Here is a 16,414-nt window from a genome sequence, read left to right on the forward strand (position 1 = left end):
CCTCCCTGGTTCCTCTCGACAATCTTCTCTCTTATCCTAGGAGCACCTCTTCTCTCAACCCTTCTACACTTCTCTCTGCTATCCCTTTCTCTTTTATGTTCGTCACTTTCCTTCTCTCATTAGTGATATATTTGCCTCTTGAGCCTGTCTCTTTGCTCTCCCTTCCTTTCTTTTTTCCAGATCTGTCTTTGGTTTGGGTTCTTTTGACTTTTTTGCTCCTTTTTTAAAAAGGAGTTGTTTGAGTTTCTTTTCTTTTTTTGTTTTTCTTCATTCCTCTTGCCTCTGTCTATTCTACCCTTCACTCTACTTCTGTTCTTGTTACCTTGCTGAAGTTGTTGTTGTAATACTCTTCTTGTCTTTAATTAACTCGTGCTCTTTTGCTCTATGCCCTTCTTGACTGGGAGTATCTCTCGTCCTCTTTCTTCTACCCTCTTTTCTTATATTTTTTCACCAAGAACTTCTTGTTTCCCGTCTTATCTCTTGCTCCCTCTGTTCACGCCTGCCTTCCCGTTGTCTCTCATAGAACTAATGTGTTTCTTCCTCTTCTTTGCTCCTCTTCCTCTCCTCTTACTGCCTGAGCAGCTTCTTTGGTCTTCCCTGCCCTATTCTTGCCTCTCTGACCATTTCGATCGTTCTTCCACGATTAAAGAATTCCCTCCGACCCAGTCCTTTCAAACTTCACAGCTTTCTTCTTCTCCTTCCTCACCTTCATTCTTCGTCTCTTCCTGTTGTCTGTCTCGGCATTCGTAGTCTCTTCTTCTACTCGTCCTATTCCCATGACTCTGTATACCTATGTATATTCTAACGTCTCCAGGTTATCGCTTCCGACTTATTATAATCCTTCTGCCTTCTATGGTCCTCTGCCCTCTCCTTAATGTCTTCGGTCTCTCCTGCTTCTGTCTGGTTCCTTTGCTCTTGTGGTCTTCCAATTCCTTCCTGTTTCATCCAGTTGTCTGTCGCATCCAGCTCTTTTCACGTATCATTCTCTGCTTGCTCGCGCCTTAGCAGCTCTTCTCCTACTTTCATTCTGTGGTCATTCTGTATCTCTCTTTAGTGATGTCTTCGTTTGTTCTCTCTTCCCCTTTGTATTCTTCTCTTCTCTCCCTTCACGCGTCTCCTGTTCTATTAGTTTAATTACACTAGCCTAAGAGCCCACTTTCAAACCCCTTCTTCACCCTTTCCGTGGCTTCTGTCTTGTCTTGACCTGGCTACCTTCCCTCTTGTCTACTTCTCTTTGCTTAATGTTCCCTGTCTAACTTCCTCCGTCCTTCTTCTTATGCTGTATCATGATCTTTTGTTATGCTATCTACTCTGAACTCTCTTCCATAAATCTCTTCTCTTGTTAACCTTGCTTCTCCACCTGAAAATGTGCTGTATTTGGCATTTACAGGAAATTACGTTCTTTCTTCTTCTTTGTTTTGGGCTCAAAGTCGTGTGGCTGATGATGTTAACAATGTCATTGTTTCTTCAGGTAGAAGCAAAGCGCAGGAAAGATAATCGCGAGGTTTTCATGGGGTGAAAGCCACAGGGTCTGGCAAGTTATATAACTTGGAAGCTCCTTGGTGCACATTTTTAGTTAAGTTAGGATTATCTTGTGTGTGTCGTCGTGGTTGTGATGTGCGTTCCAAAACTAAGACAAATGAGAAAAAGTGGAGAGATGATGAGTTGTATAGACTTTTTCCGTGGGGTCTCAAGTTTACTTATTTAGGTATGTTTATTGTGGTCTGTTGTTTGTGTCTGATGAGAACAGACGAACATGTTAGCATATTTTGAAACATATTGTCTTTGGATCTCCTCAACATTAACCATCATCATGACTATCATGTTAGCATATCTTGAAACGTTTTCGTTTAAATTATTCAACTTTACATAAAAAAAAAGAGAGAGAGAACACTGCAAAAGAAAGTCTCAGATTGATTGATTGTTTTTTGGACAAAAAGAAAGAATAAAACAGATGAACAAAACATGATACAGAAACTCTTTAGTACTCAATTTTATCCTCACTCACAAACAAAGTTTCATACATTTTGGTCTGAACCAGATGTGCATTCTTTACCTCTTTGTCACATCCTTTGTTCAAGAGTCCTTCATGTAATTGCACAAAACTGTCTCCCTCTTCAATTTTGGAGCTTCTTTTTAGCTTCCAATGAACAAAAAAAAGAAGTTTGTTGTTTATTACTCAGAATGAGAAATCCATGTGCTCATGTTCAGGTGTCCTGTAAGAAAATCCATTGTCATCACTAGATCTTCGTTTGACTACACTTGCTCGTTGAACCAACCTCACCAGCTGTTGCACCACCTCTGACATTGGAGGCCTGAACTCTGGCTCCGGCTACATTAACAAACAAAAAAAGAAGAAGATGGTACTTCACCAAAACAATTTCATTTTCTTAGAGATGGTATTAAGTTACCTGAATAACAAAGAGCAATGATATCCGCAAAAAGAGACAGTGACTTAGCTGGATACATGCCATTAAGCGAAGGATCAACCATTTTAGACAAAGCATCTATATCATGTAGCTGCGGGTCGCCCATCTCACTAATGATTGCTCTGCTCTCGTCCTCGAGCTATCAAACCACACACACACAAAGCAAAGAAAACTGAATCAATGGCTCTTTTTGTGGGTTGACATTAGATTAAAAAAAAAAAGGAAAAAATATAGAACCTGTCAAGAGGCTTCCGACCAGTTAAGAGCTCAAGCATGACTACTCCAAAAGTGTACACATCACTTTAACAGTATAGATCCCAGACAATGCAAACTCTGGAGCGCTGTATCCAAATGAACCCACCATTTGAGTCGAAACCCGTCTCTCAGTGTTAGGATTCAAAGCAGCTAACCCACAGTCTGATAAGTGGGGTTTAGCTCTTCATCTAGCAATATATTCGCTGACTTGAAGTTCCTATGTACAACTGAAGGCAAGCAACCTCATGCAAGTACTCCAGAGCTTTAGCAGTCCCAAGCGCCACTTTAACACGCGCGTCCAAGTCAAGTTCATGCTTCTATCATCATTCAAGTGAAGCATATCGTCTAGATTCCCGCTGCCAACGTACTCATAGACCAGAAGACGTTGGCCGTGCTCGGTGCAGTATCCAGCCAAGGGAACAATGTTCGGATGCCTCAATCTCGACATGTTGGAAACAGCTTCTAGGAAATTATCTTCTTCTTGTAACGAAAGCGCTGCGTTATCAATCTTCTTGATCGCCATTACCTTTCCATTGGGAAACTCTGCTCTGTAGACACGGCCTAGAGATCCTTCACCGATGATGTTTTCTTGGCTAAAGCTGTTTGTTGCTACTTGGAGAGAGGAGACGGTGTATGGTGAAGCAGTGATTGGAGATCTCATTCTGCTTATCTTCATTACCCGGTCGACCGTTACTTTCTCTGCAGGCGAAGACTTCAAGTCTTAAACCCTCTGCTCTTGCACTTGGGTTGTTCCACTAAGTGGTAGACTTCTTTGAGAAGCTCTTTTTGTGCTTCCTCCAACTTTCTTTCTCTTCTTATGAAGGCATAGGTAAAGAACAAGTGCTATGATACCAGTAACAAACAGAGAACCGAAGACTATACCAGAGACTACTCCCCAGACAAACCCTTTTCAGAAGACTTTCCTTTAGCTTTAGGGCTGGTTTTGGGTTTCTTAGAACCAGAAGGTTTCCCTTTTTTGTCAGGTCTTTCTGGTTGAGGAGATGCAGGGGCATTATCAAAGGAGTTGCCATCATAGCTGTTACATATTGGAATGTGAAGGCATAAAAAAAAACTGAAAGAGTACTCTAAAGTAAAGAAGTAAACAGATTGTTATTGAGAACTTACATTAAGGTCTTGATAGAGGTGAGCTCTTTAGGTATGGATCCATTGAAATGATTGTTTGCAACATTTCTGCCAAAGAAAACATATAAGGATGGGGAGACAACACATTCGTTGCTTTTGTCTATCTAAAATTGAAAAACTTACAGAGTTGTCAAAGGCAAACCGGGAGTACATCAATGTACCTGTCAACTCATTGTTCTGAACATAGCTGTCAAGAATGAAGATATCATCATAATTATGAATCTCTTTTTTGCACTTTTTGATTCTTGTTGCAACAAAGAAAGTTTAAAAACACTCACAGAACGGAAAGTTTAGACACTGTACTCACAGAACTCGAAGATCGCCACTGAAGTTGTTGTGAGAAAGATCCCTGAACAAAGCAACAATAAGATCAATGGCCGACTGGAACCAGAGATATCATTATCATAAAGAGATCTTACAAGGTTGAAAGTGAGTTATGATCAGCAAAGATATCTCCTATCGACATTGAAAGTGAATTACCACTTACATTCCTAGAAAACAACAATTTCAAAACGTTAATATACAAGAAGACTAATTATGCTAAGCCTCACAGTTTAAAAAGTCAAGTCAAACTCACATGTAAGTAAGAGAAGCCATAGCAGATATGGAGTATGGAAGGCTACCACTTAAGTTGTTTCTCGCCAAGTTTCTGCATTGCATTTTCTTTCAGCTGTTAGTTTAAGACTGTACACTGAGACTAAGTACTATAAAGAATCAGTACAGGCTTGTGAGATTCGGTGGCAGTTGATATGGAAGTGTGTCATGGATGCTGTTTCCGCTAACATCCCTGTATCAAAGTGAAAGAAGTCTAATGTTATCAAATCAAATCCTCATAACAGAACAAAGATAACACAAACAAAAAACAAAAAGACAGTACAATTTCTGAGTGACATAAGGTCTGAGAGCAAGTATCCAAGAGTGCCAGAGACTCCTGAATCCGATATGTCTCTGTTAAAACCCACAAGGGAAACAAGAACATTACAAGACACTCAAGAATCATCATCATCACCAATGCCAAAAGTGAAAAGAAACAAAAAAAAAAAAAAAAAAGGTGGTTTCTTTTACATAGAGACAACTGCTGAGCGCTCACAAGTAATCCCTTTCCATGACTCTCCACATGGATCACCACCTCCATTCTTCCAATTGGTTAGCTGTGAAGGACTATTCAGTGAAGTATACAAACCTGAAGGGCTTGAACTGCAATAACACCAATGAAAAGAGAACAAACAACTCATGAGTCCATAAAACCCCAATCAAGGATCTTTCTTCAAGTTACAACTTATCTAAAGTCATCCACTTTCAGGAACACAAAGAAACCCAGAAATCTCAGGTCTCAAATCATAAAGATCTCTAAAGAGACGATCACAATGAGGTAAAAGCAAAAAGGTAAAGTCACAAAAGTCATAAAGCTCAGTACTTTACCATCAGATGGATCAGTAACACAGTTCACAACGGAGAATCCAGAGATCGAAGAGAAGATTAGAAGCAAAACAGGAACATAGCTCTATCTCCGGTAGCCATTGAGTGTCGGTGGTGATCACATTACATTGCAGAGAAACGTTGCCATGAAAGCTCTAAAAGGGGAAAGCAAAAGTAAAGAGAGTGACAGAGAAGAAGAAGAAGAATAGTTACAGTGGGTAGTTAAAAGCGTCGCAATTAAAGAAAGGTATATGTAGTGACTAGAGAGAGAGAGAGAGAGAGAGAGAGAGGGAGATTCCTAGCTTCGTTGAATTAATGAAGAGAGAGAAGTTATTATTATTTTTTAATTCAGGTTCATATTAATTTGATAAAACTTAGTTTAAGACTTCATTAGGCAAGATTTAATGATGATTGTATAAGTGTTCTCTTGTTTTTGACACTAAGTATTACACTAGATGTCAAAAAAGTATTACAGTATATAAAAATATGAGATGAAACTGTTGCTGAAGTTCTTGAGCTGTTGATGATTGATAGTATCTGACTATTGACCGGTGTTTGTGTCGGTGTGAGTTTGGAATTTTCTTTATATTTTTTGTCCACATTTGAAGAATTAACTTTATTAAGCGTTTTAAAAGTGAAAAAGTTTAATTTTTGGGGAATAAAAAAAGCTAGCAAACATTTGACTCGCGTTCTTTATGGGCTCTATTTGCCTTTCACTCTCATGTTTAGTTGGCTTTCTCCAAAGCTCTTTCTTAATCTCTCTCTACCTGTGCCCACGCCTTTCTTATACTACACTTTTATGTTTCTGTTCGACCACGTTAACGAGCTAATTCCACACACGTTTGGTCACCATTTGTTTGGTACATATCGCTGTCTCTCATTATGCAGTATTTTCGAAGTTTGAATACCATTTATGTTTTCATTACCAAATCGTATTCGGTTACCAACCAATCAAAGACATTATACGACCAGGATAAATAAATAATATTTTTTGACGTTGTGCATGCGTTTCTTTTTCCGATATATCATATCTTAATGGTCGATGGTAAGAAAAATGGATTTGTAAAAATTATAAATTTAATATTGACAGAATATACACAACTAACTCTTAGGTGTAAATCCATGATAAAAACTAAGAAATGTTACTTAATTTAACTGAAAATGTTAAGCAAAAAGGTTAAAGATAGCAGGATCAAACTATATTTGAATCAGAATTATTATTTTTAAAGAGGATAAAGAGTGCTATAATTGCAACAGAAATGAAAACGACATGTATATTTTACAAAGAAACGTGGGATAGTTTCCAGAAAACGACTAATAATAGAATGCAGAGAGTGAAAAGTATTGTCCACTCATGAAAACACGATATTGTGTTACCTTTTGGCATGTTCTCGTGTTATATTATTTTTTGTACTCTTATGAAAATATTATTCCTCTCTCAAGATATATTTTAATTCACAATGAGTAAATATATAGAGATAAAAGGATTTATATTTAAAGCTGAAAGTGAAATCATATGTGTGGTTCCAATCTGGCTAGCTTATAAACCTGTTCAGCTGTTCTTGTCAGCGAAGAAGAACGAACATCAATGATTAGTTAATGGAAATAACTTTTCCATTTTTATTGATAATTTCATTATACGTTTTATATGTTTGTTAAATTTTATATTGAAGTTTGAATTTGAAGGATAGAGTTGTATAATAATGTAACATCCGATCTAATGTGCAGATGTAAAGCTAGGTTTGGTTTTGATTTCACTTTCAAAGAAAAGCAACACTAGTTGTCAAAGTTTTTTTTTTGTTGAATTAATTTAACATTCTTAAAAAAAATATGATCTTGCCAATATATTAATTTCGTTGGACACAGTAAAACATATATGAGTTTCATATTCTATTGTAGTTTTATTTTATTTGTCACATTTATAGATTTTTTTTTAAGTCCCCAACGATTAATTAGACAGTATAACTAAAGAAACAGTTCTTATTTATCTTTTTGTATATGTCTTTGGAAGAATCAAGATTATCTCGATGGAGACTTTATTCTATTCTATGGAATGAAATCCCGTGATCTTGTTTCGATTCTTTCAACGTAAATATATTGAAATAGCGTAATTTCTGTCATAATCGAGCAAATAAAATACTAGTAATACAAAGTGTTGCTTTGTTTTGATGCAAGACTTCAGATGTATATTCACATGTATAAATTAATTAGGTGATGAGTAGTTAAGCCACTCATGTCAAACAATTGTATATGTAGCAAGCCAAATTAAATTCACATTACACGCAGGGGCGGACTCATGCCTACGCCAGGTGTGGCACGTGCCACAGGCTTCTTATAAATAATCTTGTTGAAAGGTATCGGCAATTGAGACTTCTTAGCTCTTCTGCCTTTAATGGTTGAGTGGTGCCTCATGTAACTCAAGTTCGAAACTTGAACTTGTTTTTTTTTTTAGACTTTTTTTACACACTTTGTTATATTTAGTCACCCTTTTGTAAAATAAATGTTCACTTCTCCTTTGTTTTTGTTATCTAACAGAAATGAATTTCTTTTCTTCTTTTATTTAATATTGGTTTTTACCTTTTTTAAAATAAAGTTACTTTATTTAAGTTTTATTTTAACAATTATTTTTTATCAAGTTTATATTTTTCAACACTTAAACTAATACAAACTAAAATGAATACACGTTTTCATAATAAAATTATATATAATATTTATTTTAATATTACTGAAAATTATTTAGCACTATAAAAATATTTATCTCTTTTATATGACTCGTTTACAATAAATATTTATTTTAAAATGTAATTTTATAAAATATAACATAATATAACTAAACATATATTTTGAATAAATTAATTTATAATTAATGTATGTATATATATATTGTGCCCCATGTTAAATTATTTTCTGGATCTCCCCTGATTACACGTTTCATAAGTAAACCTTCTAACGAATTATGTTTGGAACTTTCATTTAGTGTTAATGTATCCAGGTGAATTCTACCAGGAATCACATTTAATGTTTGTATTTTCTTTGTTTTTCGCGAAAAGGTTACTAACTTAAAACTAACACAAGAAGAAAAATATGTATACATTGTTTTCCGGTAACGTAGAAACGAGTAATTGTATGTTTGTTTGGAAAGAAGTAATACGAGGTGTTGGTGTTGGTGTTGATGATTGAGTCTCTTGGAAGCTGTAGGTCTTTGCCCGGTGCTTCAAGGTTTAGGGGTGCTTTTCTCTCCGGGAGCTCACGGTAACCGAGAGCTTAGTCTACTCATACCTCTGCGTTGGACCATCGACCGCTACGTTACTTCCGGTCGTTCTCTTTGATCTTTCTTCTTCCGTTAGAATCAATTTCTTATAGGTGCTCTGTTTAGTTTTTAATTACTGTTTTTCCGCTACTTGTCTTCTTCGTTCTTCTGTAAAAAATTAAAAATTTGGTATAATAAAGTTAACATTTTACCCAAAAAAGAGAAGTAATACGAGTAATCTGTAAAATACTCATGTCAAAATGTAAAACCCTAGTGCTCATCAAAAATAAAAAACCTTGTGCGATCATTTGCTTCCAGCTTCGAAGGATATGAAATTTGTCAATCATAATATGTAACTCGGGCTATCTGGAAGGGGCCTTATTGGACCTCGGCCCAAAATAAATTGTTTGGTCACAAAACCGTTTTTAGAACTTTCTTTTCTCAATTTCGCAACATGTATCATGTCCGAAAAACTTCAAACCAACTTCGGACTATACCAATAAATTAGATGTGATTCTCATCATAATTTGTGAAGTCTGGAAAATATTTTAACAAATATAGAACATTGAAGCTAGTGGTGTTTGTTTAGTTGTAATGCTAATCGAATCTTTTGATATCATTTTCTATATGTTACCGAATCAATTGGTCTTTGGTTTTATATCAGAGTATATAGTGGGCTCCATATTCGAATCCAAAAAATCCATAAAAACATATTATGTGGTCGGGGCCACTGCTAGGCCATGTATTTTATTTACAAAATGAATGACAAGTTGCTAAAGTCTAATTCCAAAGAATATTCAATCATTCAACCAAATCTGTTTAGTGGACTATGAAATAAGACACCAACTTCTTGAATAATTTTCAGCATAAAAGCTAGGCCAAAATAATAGTGTTTTCTGCCACCACTCGCACGCTCAGCGCGCTACAAACATGTGCGTGTGTGTGTCCCCACGTTAACGCATGTCTTACCAAATCTTGAATACTACAGTACAGCCTTAATATGGGCGAAGTTTTTGTAACATTTTCGGCCCGTTACAAAGTCTTTGTTCGACTAACCCCGTTAGGCTTATAGCTACCAGTCAATAAATTCTCACTAAAAAATAACACAAAATATCAACATCAACGGCCGGAATTCGCCAGAACAATTGTGCGTTCTCATTATAAATAGAATAATTATTTACACAAATAATACTAACACGCTCTCGTTTTCATTAGTTGACCCTTTTTAACCCGATAACTCTCTCAGATAGAATTTTGTCACAAAAATATAAGTGTATATTTAAACCTCAAAAATTAAAATGACCAAAATAACATTTTTTATTTTAAAATTTTAATTTTTTTAAATTTGAAATTTTATCCACAAAACCCCACTTCTCAATTCTAAATCCTAAACTCTAAATACTAAACCTTAAACCCTAAATTCTAATATCTATTAATTACCCTTAGGATATAAGTGTATATTTAATTGTTTTGATAAAACATTTAAATCTATTTTGGTCATTTTTATTTTTAAAATCTATATTTGTGACAAAAACTTTTTTAGATCTATTCTAGAGAATTTCTCTTTTAATTATGAATTAAAAATTTTATTTATGTATCTATTAAAATAAAAACATTATTAATTATAACCACAATTCAAATAATATCAATCAATATAATGCAAAGGATTATAAAATTTACCCAATTTTTTTATAGTTTTACATTAGAAGTCGAAATCACCATCAATTTTAGAGTATTTAATGATTAATGAACAAAGTACACTACCCGTAAAATAACATTATTGAAAGAGTGAGCTACACAATGCATGGCACAAGACTGTAGAAGAAGCAAACCAGAGAATGAATATCAATGGATTCTTTAATATAGACAAAGAAACCACTTTCCACAATTAGCAGCCCGACTCATAAATAAACAAATACGAAGAAAAAGTTGTCGGTTTGCTGTCAACATCACAATTGATTTAAAGCTTATCACAAAGGAAGATTCAGAATTACTAAACTGATTCTTTTCAAATTGTTTATTAGTATTAGGTGAACGAACGTAAAGTAGCCTTTCACAACGGCACTAAAGAATAAAAAGAAAAATATAATAAATAATATAAATTGATAGCTTTTGGCAAAGCCAGTGAGCGTCACCAAGCAAAACTCTGGCCGTATTCTCTCCCTCATCTTCATCTTCGTCTTCTTCTTCCTCGCGACTGTATGATCTCTTTCATCACCCACTCCCTTAATAACTGCTTCTCTTATCAGTTCCCTCACCAACATTATCTCAAAGCATCATCATCATCACAAAATTTTAATAAAAAAATTCTGAAAAAAGTAACCTTTTTTTTTAAAATATTTTGGTTAGATTTTTGAGGCTTACGTTGTGTGTTTGCTTGTAACATAGCCACTGAAGAGGTTAAAGAGCAAGAAAGTTCTTTGCTTTTTAGATGAATCTGGAACTGATGGCTTGTTACACTCCTCATCTCTAGGGTTTCTCTCTGTTTCCTTCTTCCGTGTGAAAGTTGTAAACTTTTTCTCCTTTCTGGGTTTTGAATTGGTCAAAGCTTTGACATCTTCTTGTAGCTTCTTGAGATTGTTTCATGTCATTAATGCTTTTGCTGCTTCTTTGTAAATTTTTACAGGTTGACATCTTTGGTTGAAGAAGCAAGGATATAAATAGATGGCTACACTTGTGGACATTGGTGTATCAGCTGGGATAAACATCCTGAGTGCCTTCATTTTCTTCGTAATCTTTGCAATTTTGAGGCTCCAGCCCTTCAACGACAGAGTTTACTTCTCCAAATGGACCTCAAGGGTTTAAGAAGCAGTCCTACCCGTGGTGGCGCCTTTGTGCAGCGCTTTGTCAACCTTGACTTCAGGGCTTACTTGAAGTTCTTGAACTGGATGCCTCAGGCTCTCAAGATGCCTGAGCCTGAGCTTATCGATCATGCCGGTTTGGATTCTGTTGTGTATCTCCGGATTTACTGGCTGGGGTAATGTTTCCAACTGGAAATCAAGAAGCATAAGAGTTACTATTATGTTATATGATTCTTTCAACACAAAAATCTCTTATGTGTTCTTTATATGTGCAGGCTTAAAATCTTTGCTCCAATAGCAGTGCTTGCCTGGGCAGTTCTTGTGCCGGTGAACTGGACAAACGACACATTGGAGTTGGCTAACCAGCTGAGGAATGTAACTTCAAGCGATATCGATAAACTATCTGTCTCAAATATCCCAGAGTATTCAATGAGGTGCGTTAGACCTTACCACCATCTTGGGTCTTTTGTAAAGTTTGAGCTACAACGTTTTGACTTTTTCCAGGTTTTGGACGCATATAGTGATGGCGTATGCATTTACAATCTGGACTTGTTATGTGCTGATGAAAGAATATGAGACAATTGCTAACATGAGGCTCCAGTTTCTTGCATCAGAAGCTCGCCGACCTGACCAGTCACTGTAAATACTCTTTTTCGTTTATTTTCCTTGGTTTAATCTTTACAAGTCGTGTACAGCGATCTAATATCTTTGGGATTTGTAATAGGTTCTTGTCAGGAATGTACCTCCGGACGCAGATGAAACTGTTAGTGAACTGGTGGAGCATTTTTTCTTGGTCAATCACCCTGATCATTACTTAACACATCAGGTTAGTTCCTTTAGAAGTGTTTGAAATACAGTTATTAGATGCTTCCTCGTTTCTTACTTTTGTCTGCAAAACAATATGTAGGTTGTATGCAATGCAAACAAGCTCGCTGATTTGGTGGAAAAGAAGAAGAAGCTGCAGAACTGGCTTGATTATTACCAGCTCAAATACTCTAGAAACAACACTGGGAGAATCATGGTGAAGGTACTTGATATCAAATCTCAGTCTTGATATAGTTTATTTTGTTCTGTTATCTTAATTATCTTGATCAACCAGCTTGGCTTCCTTGGGCTATGGGGACAAAGAGTGGATGCAATCGAACACTACACTGCTGAAATAGACAAACATCAAAAGAGATTGCTAAAGAAAGAGAAGAAGTGGTGAATGATCCCAAGTCCATAATGCCAGCAGCTTTTGTCTCCTTCAAAACTCGTTGGGCTGCTGCCGTCTGCGCTCAAACCCAACAGACCCGGAACCCCACCCAATGGCTAACCGAATGGGCTCCAGAGCCTCGCGATGTCTACTGGCCCAATCTCGCTATTCCATACGTCGCTCTCACCGTGAGAAGGCTGTTGATGCACGTCGCTTTCTTCTTCCTTACCTTCTTCTTCATCGTACCAATAGCTTTCGTTCAGTCTCTTGCTACCATCGAAGGGATTGTGAAAGTTGCACCCTTCTTGAAAGTCATCGTCGAGGAGTAAGTCTCTTCACATTCTCTGTTCTTGAATCTTGACTGATACATTACTATTGGATGCAGTGAGTTCATGAAGTCAGTGATACAAGGTTTCCTACCTGGTATAGCACTGAAGCTGTTCCTCATCTTTCTACCGTCCATCCTCATGATCATGGCCAAGTTCGAAGGCTTCACATCGATCTCATCCTTAGAGAGACGCTCGGCGTTTCGCTACTACATCTTCAACTTCGTGAACGTCTTTTCTCGCCAGCGTCATCACCGGAGCTGCCTTCGAACAGCTCAGCGCTTTCCTCAACCAGTCCCCAAACCAAATCCCCAAGACCATAGGTGTTGCCATACCGATGAAAGCGACCCTTCTTCATCACTTACATAATGGTCGACGGCTGGGCAGGAGTAGCCGGAGAGATTCTGATGCTGAAGCCTCTGATCATGTTCCATCTCAAGAACACGTTCTTGGTCAAGACTGATAAGGACAGAGAGGAGGCGATGGATCCAGGAAGCATTGGTTTTAATACCGGTGAGCCGAGGATACAGCTTTACTTCCTTCTCGGCCTTGTCTACGCTCCTGTACACACCGATGCTTCTTCCTTTCATCTTGATCTTCTTTGCCCTTGCTTACATTATGTATCGTCATCAAGTAAAGTTTCTTCTCTTGCTACTTACATACTTACCTTCCTTCAGTTTTTGGTTTTTGAAGGTGGTTCTTGTTTCTTGTCAGATCATAACGTATACAATCAAGAATACGAGAGCGCTGCAGCGTTTTGGCCAGACGTTCACGGACGTGTCATAGCGGCGTTGATGATATCTCAGGTGCTTCTCATGGGTCTATGGGGACTAAGCACGCCGCGTTTAGCTGCACCGTTTCTCATCGCTTTGCCTGTGCTCACCATCGGTTTCCACCGCTTCTGCAAAGGCCGTTACGAGCCGGCGTTCGTCAGGTACCCTTTGCAGGAAGCTAAGATGAAAGATACGCTGGAGAGCGCGAGGGAGCCGAACCTGAACCTGAAAGGGTACTTGCAGAGTGCTTACGTTCATCCGGTTTTCAAAGGAGGTGAAGATGATGATGATGATGATGACTATGGTGATGATAAGCTGGGGAAGTTTGAGGACGAAGCTATAATTGTTCCCACCAAGCGTCAGTCCCGGAGGAACACTCCTGCTCCTAGCAAGATCAGCGGAGAGTCTTCACCGTCTCTGCCCTTTAGTGGTAAAGAAGTCTAGAGAGGCATTTTTCAAAAGAGATGGTTTTACAAGTATATATACATATGGTACTTTCTATATGTACATAGAGAGAGATAAGAGGATATGTGAGCTCAGTGTTTGCCTATGCATGGTTCACGAAAGACCTTAAGGGTTCTTTTGTGTTGCGTGCAACTTCAAATCTTTGTAGTCTTTGGACAAACCCATTTTTTTTACCATCAGATGAATGTGTCTGTGAAAGCAGTTTATGATCGTTACTAACGAAACTGGCAGAGCTGTTAGGCTATTTTCTTGACAAAAGAGTGATAAATAAGACAAAAACGAACAATAACGTACATATTGACAACTAAACTATTGACAGCTGAGTGGCAACAAAGATAATGTGTTCAGTGCTCATGTGATGAAATTTTAAATAAAACAACAATCATAAAGTTGAAATCCAAAACAACCTTAAAAGGGAATAAGGGAATGTCACAAGAGTTGAAATTAAAAATTATATATAATTGAAAGCATTTAGAACCTACAATAGTTACTCAAATTCTCCACATAGTCTACAATGGTGGCGACAAAAACTAGGATGCTTAAGCCCTCCCAGTCCTTGAATATAGACTCTTTTGACAGTGTTCCTCTCTATTGTAGAACCAAAAGCAGAGTTCCACGAGTAGACAAGTTCCCCAGTACGAGTCATTCCCAAACTTGGTAGACACGAGTATCTTCTCCTCCAAAGGAGACGACAATACATAGCTATGCTTGGACCATTTATGATTTCCAGCATCTTCTAGTACCCACAACACAAGTTCTTGTTCAACCCGATGTGAACCTAGTTATCTTTGTAGTTGAACAAAGTTGAATGACCAGTATAATAAGCACTAGGCTTTGGTAACATGTCTTCATCTTTGTTAATAAACTGAACTTCTCTGACCTAACATCAAAGCAAACTATCACAAAAGACCCTTATACATCACCATCCTCCTTAAAATTGAATTCGGGTTCGAGCTTTCTCCACAAACTTTTCAAGACTCCAATGTCAAAACCCAATAAGTAATGGGTGTAAAGAAGTTCATGTTCATATTCATACACAACACTTTGAACTGTTTTCCCATAGGATCATAGCCTAAGTATATTCTCCTGGGAGTGTCTTTTTGATATCTAGGCACTTTGGGTAATGCTCGGAATTTTCCTTGGCAGGTTACAAATCAGATGAAATTTCAGACGGGATTCTCTCTTTTCTTCTCTCCCCCACCGTTCGCCGTTCACACTCGTCAAATCCTCTTTTGTCTTCGATTCCGGTGGCCGGCGGAGGGTCTCTACCCGTCGGTGACCACCCCATTTTCTCCCGTGTCCAGCCTCCTCCCTGTTAAGCTCTCTCTCTTCCTTTTCCTCTTTGCGTATCACCTCTGGTTTTCGAGGATAGCGGTCGGATCTGTCGAACAAAAAGGTTTCTGAGCATGTACTCAGCAACCCCGGAGTGATAGCGAGGTTGTGGGTGGTCGGATCTAATCAGGAGGCGTCGATTTGTTGGTAGATCTAGGGTTTGACTTAAACGGATCTGGGTCAGATCTGTTACGGAGGTTCACCGGAGTGGATGAGTGTCGCTGCCTTCTCTCCTCTGGGTTGATTTCTGCCTCCTCTGTCCTCTCCTGCCTCCTCCTTCGACTGCTTTGTAAAGACTTCCCATCTAACCTTCGGTCCAAGATGTAAAGGCGAATCAGAGGCATTTGCTGGGGAATTCTTCTCCGTATTGATTTCTAAACAACCACCATGGCGATTGGGTATGTTTGGTCCTGTCTATGTGGCTTGAGATGGCCATGGGTTTCGTACCGTTGCTCTGTTCTATCTCTGGTCCATGTGACGGGTTTTTATATCGTTTTTGCCTGCTGATGGGAGCTCTAGCTTCTTCATACTTCAAAGCTTCAGAAGAAAGGAGACCGCTTGTTTCCTACCGACTCGATGCTTAGAAACTGGAACCTTTTAGTGCTCTGCTCGTGTGTGGGGACCGGAGTCGAGCCGATAGAACCTCCGCTTCCTTCAGCCAGTACTCACCAATGCTTATTCTATTAGCTCCCTCGCGTTGTGTTGGGTCAACAGGGTTCTGGCTCGTTGCCTTTCTGGAGTGTGTGCAGCGTCTGGAGTGGACTTTAAATGGTTGTGGTGGCCGGACCAGGACTTGGTCACTCCTGCTTCGCCTGTCCTCCGTTTGAAGTCGCCTTTGGGACGGTCCGCGGTGCCTCGGACTGTTCTCCGGTTGCCTACTCTACTGATCCCTTCTCTTGTTACAGGTTCCGGTAATGAGTTTCATGACGTGATCTACTGGAGCTTACTGGTTGTTCTGATATCTTAAACTTGCTAAGCTTTAGTCATATATCTAGAGATCGTGGCTAAACTTTCATTGTTCTAGAG

The 16,414-nt window shown here is 38.2% G+C and overlaps 2 pseudogenes; one reads left to right on the forward strand and one right to left on the reverse strand.

Annotated features, from left to right (window-relative positions):
• Positions 1-2,279: 2,279 nt before the first annotated feature.
• Positions 2,280-4,619, reverse strand: LOC125594704 (annotated as a pseudogene).
• A 6,515-nt stretch (positions 4,620-11,134) lies between these two features.
• On the forward strand, positions 11,135-14,275 carry LOC125594706 (annotated as a pseudogene).
• Positions 14,276-16,414: the final 2,139 nt, after the last annotated feature.

Source organism: Brassica napus (genome assembly GCF_020379485.1).
Source record: "Brassica napus cultivar Da-Ae chromosome C3 unlocalized genomic scaffold, Da-Ae chrC03_Random_41, whole genome shotgun sequence".
NCBI lineage: Eukaryota > Viridiplantae > Streptophyta > Magnoliopsida > Brassicales > Brassicaceae > Brassica > Brassica napus.